This window comes from Corvus cornix, chromosome 8 (genome assembly GCF_000738735.6).
Source record: "Corvus cornix cornix isolate S_Up_H32 chromosome 8, ASM73873v5, whole genome shotgun sequence".
NCBI classification, from domain to species: domain Eukaryota; kingdom Metazoa; phylum Chordata; class Aves; order Passeriformes; family Corvidae; genus Corvus; species Corvus cornix.
Window position 1 is genome coordinate 21,738,838 of NC_046338.1, and position 12,198 is coordinate 21,751,035.

A 12,198-nucleotide genomic window follows, 5' to 3' on the forward strand; every position below is an offset into this window, starting at 1 on the left:
ATGAGTTGTTCTTGCTTAGTTTTTAAAGTGTGACTGGTGTTTAGTTAAACCTTTTACAGACTCAGTTCACTGAAGGTGACAGAAGTACTCACTTGAGCTCAATGAAAAGTAGACATGACAGTAAATTTTTCAGTCAGAGACAGGAGATCTTGTTATAGGAGTCAGTATGGGGGTCAGGGCAGAGCCTGTTGATGATTGAGGAAAAGAGAAGTAAATTCATTCTGCTTCATGCACTTTGTCAAGTGCCAGTAGCTTACCATTGAGAACTAGTCACCCGTTCTAGTCTTACGGCCCTAGAGGTCACTCATTTGATATAAATCATAGCACTGCATAGGCTCAGCAACCTATTGCCATTTCAGATGAAATAAAAAGAGAGGAATGCTTCATTCTGAATTAAAATGGCTGTGAATATCCCACCACATGTTGCTGTTTAATGCAATATGTGGTTAGATATTGATCTCCAAAATCAAGTCATTAAAATGTGCAGTTTTTGTTTATTGGAATGAAGCAATTAAATGGTTCAGTTATGCCAGACCTTACCTTTTCTGATGAAAACTATTGATTTCTTGCCACAGCTTTATAAGCGACAATGTTTTTGATTACTCTTGACAAACCTCCTTGGAGTGTTAATTAAAATTGTACCAGATGAGCAGGTGTGGGAGATCATTAGATCGCCCGGATCACACACTGTACTTCATATTCTGCAGCCTTGCATAATGAATAGGGCACAAGAGGGGAAAAACAATATCTTCATCAGCAGAATTAGCATCTTCTCTCTCTTTTCTTTTTTAACTAGGTGACATTACATTTTACAGTACATCCATTTATCATTTATTGAACAACTTCTTCTGAATCTGATTAAATTAAATTTCTTTTGAAATATTACATTGGTACAAAAATGCAAAAAATTAAACACTCAAGCAGTTTTTGTGTGACTGCTCATAAACTTTCAATACCCACTGCATTCTTTCAAAAACAAACCGGAAACTTTGACATTTTCTGAGATAAGACATTTTAATAATGTCTGCATTTTTCTTTTGCTTAACTACATGATTGTATAAAATAGCATGAGAACTATTGATTATATTGTTTTCAAAGAGCAAATTATTTCATGATTTATTAATTTACCATAGATTTCTTGTCTGATATAATAGTAATTGTTTGATAATTTTTTTAAACCTTAATATTGTGCTAAGAAAATAAGTGTGTTGTAGTTGTGCTGTACAGTACAAGGATGGCCTTTGCTACTGATTATGAAGCCTGTGCAGGGCTGTTCTTTTGACTAGGCAATGTAAGGGAAAAAAATAGGAGCAAAAAGAACTCAGAAAAGGATGTAATGTAATTAAGGATGGGATATTCATTTGGAACAACAGAGGGAAATGGGCAGAATATGTGATCATAAACTTCTTGGCCTGTAAATAAATAGTTTCCATTAACATCACAGGTGAGTCCCAGTCATCAGCTAACTGGAAATTTATGTGGTATGCTTGTAGCTCAGGCCAAGTCTTACTGAACTGTCAGTTTGGGACTTAGAGGCTTTAAGCTGAAAAAAAAAAGGGGGATATTAAAGAAAAGAAATATTTCGAATAATACTTGGAAAAAGGCAGTGCTTGAGCACGAGCAGTGTTTGGGATAGGTGTTCTCTGGAAGGGAGCCAGGTAGACATCATATGCCCTTTGACTAAATTGCCTTCTCTGTGCCTATCTTTCTGGAAATGAGATAAAACTTACAGTTTGCAGTTGCAGTTCTTAGTACTGCAGCAGTTATTTAATGTTAATAAAATTATTTGAAGTCTTAGCATAACTGTAAATTCAAATCACAAACGAGACTGGCATTTCTTAATGATTAATTAGCTGTGCATTATGCTTTAGAAAATCTGTCCAAAATGGGAATAATACTGATAACAGGCAATGCTGTGTTAACTGTTCCTATTGCAGAATTATAAAAGCTGGCACATTTCAACAATGGAAGAGAAGGTTCAGAAGTCACCTACACATTGGAAACGTGGGTGTATTGTTGCCTTCTAGCAGAAATCCAGCTGGATGAGTTGAGTTGTCCCATTGATTTAGGTGAGCAATATGAATGAGCTGGATACTACTAACTCCAGCCATAGTGACTCCTTTGCAGTAGTAGAGGTCTATATTTGAATGTTGTAATTCGATCATGTTTTTGAGCTTCAATGCAGAATGTGTTGCTCACTTATATTTTTGACCTGATTCTCTAAGTCGTGGGTATTTTTGAAGTTATGTAAAGCATTCTTTAAATAATGAATTTACTATGATGACTTCATTCACAGCCATTTTTTCTTTTAGTTACATTTGAAAAGGATGACATTAATTCAAGTGCATATAATTTCCAGGACAATTTTCTGTAGATTTCAAATATAATTTGGAAGTTCTCTCAGTAATCTTTTTAGAAGAAGGTATTTCTATTCCTATTACTGATTTCTTTTGGATTAGACTGAAAGAAAAGGATGTTATTTCCAGAGTGACAGAAATTGCCATGCACATAGTGTTTGCTTGGTAGCTTCAGAGTGGCTAAAACAAGATTCATCCTTGCAGGATGGTTTAACATGGATACCTCTAACACCCAGTGTTACTTGGTACTCTTTGGAATAGCCTTCAGGAGGCTGTTAAAGCAGAATGGAAACTAGTATGTGCTCTCAGCCCCTGTCAAAGCTGAGGTATATTGTGGAAACCTTGGAGTGTTGCTGCCTCTGTGCTACCTTTTTGGTGGATAAATAGGATGCTGCAGCAGCTTGTAAGAGTCAAACACATAAGAGCTAAACTTTGCAGGAAAAAGCCAGTGACAAAAAAGATGACATAATGAAACAGTATAACTGAAAGACAAAGAAGATCATATCCTATGAGCATTTAGGGTGGGTTTTTTTCCCGTGTTTTTCAATATGTTTGTGCCTGTTGATTTGAGATTTAAAAAGTAAATAATATTTTAACTGGTGTTCCAAACGTATCACGTGATTTAGTAAATAGTAATACTTCCACAGGTGGAAAACCAGTTCTGCACTATATGATCAGCACCCTAAGAAAAGGCTGAGTGCAACAATTTCAGTTTTTTTACCCCAAATTTGAAAATACTTTTTTTTTTATGTGAGCACGTCCAAATAAGCTTTCAGAATTTTGCCTTTTTTGCTCTCCAAAAGTATTAGTTGTACAAAACTGAACTGAAGGGGTATTTATGTAAAGATACAGAAGAGTAGTAATAATAATAATAAATAATAATAATTTCTGCTTTACGTAGTTCCTTTACTTTCAGGAGTTAAAGCATTTCACCATCACAATTTCATTACAATCAGTGATTAAATGTGAAATGGGCAGAGTACTTGAAATACAGCTTTGATTGCCAGCTATCCAAAATATAGGCAGCATATAATGTACTGTATTATTGGATAGGCATGGGAAAATCTCCATGCTTCTAACTGTTGATTTCCTATCTTTTCTTCAGAACAATTACATCAGTGCATTTATAAGTATTTTTTTTTCTTTTGTGGCATTCCCATGGCTGTTAGCCACATTACATGTAAAACGAGTGAAACCTGGAATCTCTCAGGATTAGTGGTTCTCTTTCTTCTTTGCTCCATATTGAAAATCGTTCCTGTCAGCTGGTGTTCTCCAAGCTGCCTGGAAGAACTTTGGCATAGTTTTCCTAACCTTTCAAACAGTAAAAGCAAAACCCTGCTTTGATTTAAAAAAAAAAAAAAAAAAAAAAAAGGCAAAAAAAAGCCAGAGGCCTTTGGCCCCGAGCCATTAAGGATGCAGGCGACTGCTCTGCGGTCTGACGGTGTATTCCACAAAACCCTGCAAAGTTCTCCTCGGGGTCCCTGGAGTGGCTGAGGCACTTTGCTTGTACTTAACATATATCAACTGTCACCCGACGGCAGTCGGTGCTGCACTGAACACAATGGAACATCCAGATGGTCTAAACAAAGCCAGCAAATGTTCACTGCTATTAAAAGCTGTTTACATCAACTTCCAGTATTTCATGTGCTGAAGTTTATATTGTGTCACTACTGGGGTGCTTAGCTCCATCCTCAGTTCGGATCAGGGATTTCTAAACTATTGTTGCTTATATGTTAAAATAACATTCTGAATATGCCTCAAATACATGCCACTGAACTTTTTTTTTCTTTCAAATAGGAAATTGGTCATTGTATGCAAATCACATGTTTTCAAATACTGTAAATGATTGTCCCATCTAATTTCCCCTTGCTTTTCCCCCAGTAGCCTCTTTCCAGCACCTCCCCCCAGCACATGCATGTCCCACTCCATGCTGCTCCTCTCGGGCACACAGCTGGTGTGATGCCGGGCTGGGCTGTGTCACTGCCTCAGCACACGGTGCCCCCACTGCTCACTGGCCAACTGATGGAGGTGTTGGTGCATGCTGTGGTTTGCTTTCGTCCCTGAGATACTCTGAGACATCTCCTGCTGTCCTGTTAGTGATGAACACATGTAGGTGACAAATGGACATCTTACACCTCCTTCCTCTGACCCTTGTTCTTGGTGTCTGCTTTACTGGAAGTCCACATCCCTGCCTTCTACTTGCAGAAATAAATTAATTGGTGGGACACAAGCTTAGCTCAGTCTATTGTTTTTCATGAGGCTGCAATAAAATTCTTAGGAAGACTGTTAATGAGGAAATAATTTCAAAACAGTGCTGTATTTTGCAAGTGTAATTTCTGGTTAATTGTATACCATTCTTGAAAAAATGACCAAAAAGTGATTAAAGCACTAAAAATATCCTTTAACTGCAGTGATTTAAAGGATTGAGAGATATAGTATTCTTTCAAATATATGAGTGAAAGATCACATGCAAGCTGTTACCCATCTGTGGAGTATTTGTTTGCAAAATAAAAAACAACTGTTTTTTCAATTAATTTTAAAATGAAACTTTAACTAGCTTTCCCTCCTCCCCACAAGTACCAGATTGAGGCATTAGAGGAGATCAAATTCAATCCCTAGCCTTTCCAGGTAAGAACTTTTTCTTTGGTTTGCACCCTGTACATCTAACTATTACTGGTCACCATGGTAAAATAATAAAATAGGAAAAAAAAGAAACCTGGAAAACATTTTTAGACCACAAGAATCTAATATTGGCATTGACTGTCTCTTTATAATACCAGTTGTGTTTATCCCAGCATATATCACTCATCTGCATGTTAGTTTTAGCTCTAACTTTCACAAAATGGACAAAAATGTGCTTATTTCTTGTGAGAGAGAAATCTCATGACACTTGATAGTTTTTAAATAGAGCTCTGCAGCACCATAACAGGGCTACTGCAAACATGTTCTGAAGGTCTATATGGAGTATGCTAGCAATATTCTTTCTAAGATATTTATACTGTGGAGATTTTTGAAGATGTAAATGTATGAATGAACAATTGAAACTGTCTGAATCTTGCTTGGTGTTTTTAAAATCTTACAAAACAGAGGTACTTCTAATAAAATGTAGTGTTTTACAGAACTATTTTCCTTTCTGACAACAGCATATGACCATAGTGTAAGTAAAAAATACTAAATTTTACTAGTTGTTTTCACTATTAGTTGCAAAGGAGATATGGCAAACAGTGCATTTTCCTGGTGTGTTCTAGCTGATACAAGACCAATTCCTGTTCTCAGCAGCTTTGAACATGAGGTTTCCGGATTCAAATTTGATTTGCAAAACTTTTTCAAGTCAGTTCCATTTCATTCTGAGCTTTATTAAATATTTAACGTTAGGCTATGTATTTGAAAATCTTGTTCGTAGAATTTCCCCCTACATTCCCCAAAGTGTTGCAGAGAACCAGAACAAACTTCCCTGTTTTTCATGTTCTTCTCATTATTTTTTTGTTGCATAGCTAGATCTCCTTTCCATAATCTGTTGTACGAAGACCAAATCCTTGGCTTGGCTAACATCCTTAGGAATAAATTTACTGCTGTTCCTGAATTTCCTTCAAGTTCTGCAACGCTCATGTTGTTTTCAGAGATGAAGGGACTCCTTTACAGACACCATTATCTGGAATGACATGGAAGGGGCCTGATACATGTCTCTTCTATGAAAGGTCTGTAATTCACCTCATTGCCCTGAGTATTTTTGGTTATTTTCCTGTCCTGGTAGGTAAACAGCACTGCTCTGCATGGAGATCATCTACTGGCATTATGGTGAGCTTTGTGTGGAGGACACATGCTCTGGAAACATCAGGGTAAAGGTTTTGCATAATGAGGTTGCACAATGTTCAATTCTTATGGGTCAGTGCATCAGAAATGTGAAATACATAGAAGAAGTAGGGTTAAACCCTGGTGGTACTGAAGGCATAGCATTTGAGATTTCTTTTCTGGAAAGTGAGGCTAGTTCCTATGTTATGTTGGAACATGACAATAAAAGAACCGAATATTGTTCTGCATTACAAAATGATTAATCTCTGATGTTTCCATCCCAGGGAGCTTATTGCCAAAACTGTAGGAAGTGGATGCATAAGGAAATGTTTTACAATAAAGATGACATCATTAATCTTCAGTATTTCTCTAAGCAAAACCTTTCTTGACCATGCAGAATGATAAAGAAATATTTTACTAAAATAAAGGAACTCCGAGAGGTATCAGGACAGAACACTCCTACAAAGCCATGGTTTTCATGTTTGACAGGGGTCAAGCTTTGTGCCCGGTGTTGTAGATGAGCCTTTTGGAGCCAGATTGTCAATCCAAGCGCAAGCTGCTCTGTTTCCTGTTTATGCCTGTGCAGAGTTACACATCCTGACTCGCTTGCCTTCAGCTGCAGGTTTTTCCGCACTCCCTAGGAGATTTCTTCCTTAAAATGGTTTGTTATTTATCATTTAAGTAAGCCATTGGAATTTTGTTAATTCCTGTTTTATTTAACACATGCAAAATGGTGTCATTAGCCAAAGGAAGATAATGTTAAGGTAGTAAGAGTTACTGATACTACTAATTAAATGACCTTTGCAAAACAAAATCTGATGAGTCTATGCCTGAATGTAGAGAACTGATGCCAAGTTTACTGCTTCACAGAGGCCTGGCCTATTGTATATCTGACCTGAGGTTATCAGCAATTGAAACCTGGTCTAGTAATTTAAAAATAAGCTTTTTGTATATTACACATTTCCATTTTTCCATCTGTCATAAGATTAATTAAACATGTTTCAGCATAAAGGGATATTCTTAGAAGAGCAGTTTGCTTGGTATGTTTATAAGGGTCCTCCATCGACAGAGATTGTAAGAATTTTTTATTGTTCAGCAGTATAGTTCCTAAGTAGCTGTCTTTTTTTTTTTTTTTTTTTTAATTCCCCCATCCAATAAAATGGACTGAAAACCAAAGATATCTGACAGTTCTTGGTGCTTTGTCCTTTCTTTCTAAATTGTAGCACAATGAGAAATAATTCTGATTATTGCCAGGTTAGGGCTATCAGTTTTTCTGCATTGGCTAAGTCATACTTTTCTTTAAAGTTTTACTAAATTTAATGGCCTTTCTTAATAGGTACCAAAGAGCTTTTGTTAATGGCCTGTATGCCTGGCTTAAAAGCTAAAGAAGGGTAGTTACTGAGGAAGGAGATTGCTAATTAGGCCTTACTTCCAAGCAAATTTGGATGCTATTTGATAAAATGACTGACAATGAACTACATATTCCTCCCTTCACCTCTTTTGTTGCTTTACTCTAATTAGAAATTAGATCTTTAACACATGCTACACTGATTGATATAAAAAGACCATATTGAAGTTGGGAGGGATTTTATTACTTTAACAGTGGACTTTCCCATAAAATAATTGATCTATGGCATGAGCAGAGTGAGTGTGTAATAAAAAGTCATAGTACATTGAACCAGAATAATTGCAAGGAAAAAGAGAGCATTTTGCAGCTTTTCTGGAAATCTCACAGAATTAGGAGGAGCCATATTTTTGCTGTACTCAGTAGGAGCAGAAATGTACATGATCTTCAGCTGGAGTCAGTTGGCCTAGTTTCAAAGTTAATGGTCCTTTTGGCCTTTACACTATCAAGTAATATAACCTGTGAGATACTGATGAAGACTGGCAAAAATAGCAGCTGTAATGAAAATGAAGAATTTCTTCCTTTGATCATTTATTCCTAGTTTGTGAATAACTCCATTAAACTTAGTAGGACTACCTCTGTTTATTAATATGGTTTCTATTGGTATGGTATCTAAGTACTTCCCAAGAATTAATGGGTTTTAATTTAGTGATACCACTATGAGGCACAAAAGTCTCATTGTTCCCGTTTTAGGAGACTGAAACTGAGCAACTTTATGCATTGATTTGTATAACTTAGTGTAAGCCTCTTTGAGACATCTTAATTCCTTGGTTTTCCCACTCCCATCAGTGAGGTGGGCTCAGCCACTCCTCCTAGAGACTTAAGCACCAAAGATTCACACTTGAAATCTTTGTTCTGAACTTTGTGCCCATTAAAAACTCCCCCTCTCCCCACAAAAAGAAAACCCAAGGCAAACAAAAAATCCCATACAAACCATCCCAATCCACAAGCCAGATTTGGAAAAGTCATTACACAAAAAAATCTTTCATATACACAACTGAATGAATTCCTTTTCTCCCAAAGGTCGATTATATTTAATGATAGAGTGGAGCTGAGGTTTAGAAATTTGGTTTTAATAGATGTTAAACTAATCATTAAATGCAATCAGGTTTGTATCCTATGTTGTTGAAGTCAAAAGGGTAGTCAGAGGCTCTTTGCAGACATTCCCTGTTGTCTTGATAAATTTTCTTAAATAACAGCTGATGAGAATATTTATATATTGAATAATGTCAGTATTGTTTGGCTTTTTCTATTTTTATCATCATTTATTGTTTGCTTCTTACATTTTAGATGTACCTGATACATATTGCAGAAAATAGCATTTTAAATGTTTTTCCTCAATTGTCTAACTACCTGTAAGATCATGAAAACACCCTGCAGCATCCAAGTTAACTTTAGAAGGGTTAAGCAGCAATTCCCATGGTGACCATGTTCACATTGTGAGATGCATCAACACACGTGTTTTGTCTATCAATCCAAAAGAATATCCCATTTAGGGCTTTTCCCCATAGTAATCAAGGCTGAAGACAGCAAAACAGCATTCCCTTCAGAGGATGCAGCAACAACATGAACTCAACCTTTGTTAAAGACTAAGCTCTGCTACCAGTTCCTTTTTGCAGTGTATTGTAGTGTGACTTCAGTTTCCTACAGTGAAGGCAGCCAAGGCAAAAAGTACAAGATGGCAGAATAATGTAACAAAAATGTGCTGCTCTGCATAAAGCTCCTGAGTTTCAGACTTGCTGCTGGTCAAAGCTGGCCTATTGACCCCTGTCCACTCTAGCTGAGTAAACCTGCAGGTCTTTGCTAAGGTATGTTTGCAGCAGGAAAGGTCTTGGGCTCTAATTAAATGCAGAAGGCATGCAAATAGGCTTTCCAGATGTTTTAGTTAATCTAATTAATATAAATCTGAGCCTAATGCCTTCCTTTATTTTGGAGGTGAAAGAAGTGTTGTGAAATACTTGAATCTTTGAAAATGGTATTAAAACATGGTATTTGTTTTTCTCCTTTGTTTTGCACTATTTTTTTTTTTTCTTTTGCTTATGAAAAAATTCATTTTGCCTCCAAGAAGCATTTTGGCTCCCTTTTTTCTGGAAAAAGGAATTGGCTGGCATAAAAGCAAGGAGCCTGTGGATTTGGCAAGAGGATAAACACAAAGATTTCTCTTCGATTTGCAGCAGAATATTGCATTATGAGAAACATGAATAGTAATCTCACTTTCATGCACCTTGGGATGGCTTGCTGGAGACCACTCAATTTTACTTCAAAAACCAACCAAATAAAATCAAGGCAAACAAAAAACAGGGTATGTTCACAGCTTTGTTTTAAAATATCATAGGCATATTTTTACTAAGGACACAGTTTTGACAGCCTTTTCTTTGTAGAATTCGCATCTACTCTGATCATTTGATAAAGGCTAATTTTTCCAGGTTGCTTTGCTTTTGTTTAGTTTATTTTTTCTGTTCAGAATTCTTAACCTTTTCATACTTTCAGTGTATTTTTAAATTATTGCAAAAATTCCCCTTCCTTCTCCTGTGGCTAAGCAGGAAGCCAGCAGGATACCAATACTGCTTACTCACGGAAATTAAAAACAAAACAATAGGTAAGAAAAATAAAGAAATAGAACAAACAAGAGACACTATCTTTAAAGCTTAATATGTTGTGCACTGGTTGTTCAATATACTGGAGCTTAAAGTATTGAAACTTTCACAGGAGAGTTTCTGCAGAATTTGGCTCTAAGTTATTTCACTGTCTGCAACTGAAACATGGAGTTGAACTACTAGTCTGTCTGTGTGCCCAAAATCCAGGGAAAAAAGGCAGTAAGTCAGCAATGGTAGCCTTGCAGCCCAGAGTCCAAGTTTAAGGGGTGATATTTTTTGGAGAGACATTCTGTTTATTAGTTTATTTTTGTCATACCCCTGCAGATGCCGGTGTTTATGGGGCTCCCCAGGCAGGCATAGGTGATGGCAGGCTGTCTGGACATGTGTGTTCATCCACCCTCAATGTGTGACGTGTCTCACTCTTGGCAAGTCTTTCCTGAGGTGCTTGGACTCCTTTTCCCAAGCAGAATTGCAGTGTGTGCCAGGAGAGCACTGTTCTTTGACTGAACCAGCCCAAACAAAGGCACAAACATGTCCCCTTAACCTGCTTGTGCTGGTTAAGATTGCCTCAGGGAGAAAGAAGAGGGGGAAGTATGCTGCCATCTTCTTTTCCCTTTCTTTCAATGATGTGGTGATATGACCAAGTTGACTATTTCCCCTTGAATCAAAATATACCTCATTAGGGAGGCTATTTGAAACATCTTCTAATGTAATTACTTAATTTCATTTATGTAACTTGTATCTCATCTCTCCTTCAAAAACATTGATTCCAAATTCTTAGTCTCCTGTTTTTCTCCAAAGTTGCCTATCTTTTATTCTCTTAAATTTTCATTTGTAATTTCATATAATTGGAGACTTGTATCCAATTCAACACCTTCTCTCTAGACTTTGGATAAATAGACTTCTCCATTTGCCACTGACATGTGTGTGAAGAACAGCTCATAACATGATTGAAATCCATTGATTTTTCATAAATGTTTAATATGCTGATACAGGTCAAAAGCATTGCAAAATTTGTTATAAATTCCTGTGGTAATCTGAACAAGACAGTGGGGAGAGCTGGCACCAGAGGAATTTAAATACATGTTGAATTACATGAAGGATAACAAGGACTTGAAACTTTTTGGTTCATCATTTTTAATATTGTGCTTCAGATTATGGGATTTATAACATTGCATGGCTCTCCTTGTTTATGTTTTGTATTTGTTTACAGGTGATTTGCTCATAACTGCTTTAGTAGGAAACAGATCTCAGAAAAATACTTTAATTGCCTCCCAAAAAAAGGAAAACTCAAATTTACATGTGAGCCCACTTTTCACTGTAATAGTTGACAAGCATTGCATGGATCCATTCAAATAAGGTGAGGTTCCAGTTGTGCTACAATTTTTAATCAAGTCTGGGCAGAACTGTCTGATAAGTCCCCTGAGCTGGTTGCAGTATGAGTTAGGTCATGTTTGAAAATTGCCTGGACAAAATGCAGAGCCAGTGGTACATCAGTTATAGAGGTCTTTTGGGCTTACAGTACAGAAAACACCCATGCAGAAAACCTCAGTAGCTTCTCCAGGAGCTTGGAGATTGCCCCCAGGCCCCATCCCCTTCTCTGTGCTGGTCGGGACCTGTGACCGCGGTGGGGGAAGCCTTGTGTGGCCCATGGCTGCTGCTGAGCTAGTGGCCACAGGCCAGAGTTGTGATCTGACCACTGGCCACATCAGTCTGGTGTGTCATCCCTCAGGACATGAATCTTTCATGAGCAGCAAACCCTTTTTATGGCTTAACTTTGTTCCTTGATTGTGCAGACTGCAGAGGAACAGGATGTTTATTGTATGTACAGTGACCGTTCCCACTGAAGAGGGGCTGCCTTTAGAATGGCACAGCTCCTTTGGGTGAAAGTACCTCCCATACCTTGGAACAGTGGTGTAGGTGTGGGTCCTGAGGACCTCTAGTGTGTGCTGTGTTCCTCCCAAATGCACTAAGAATAGAATTTATTGCAAGTAAGGCACCACGTTTAATGTAATCCTCAGGTTAGCATGATCAGATGAAGTCTCAC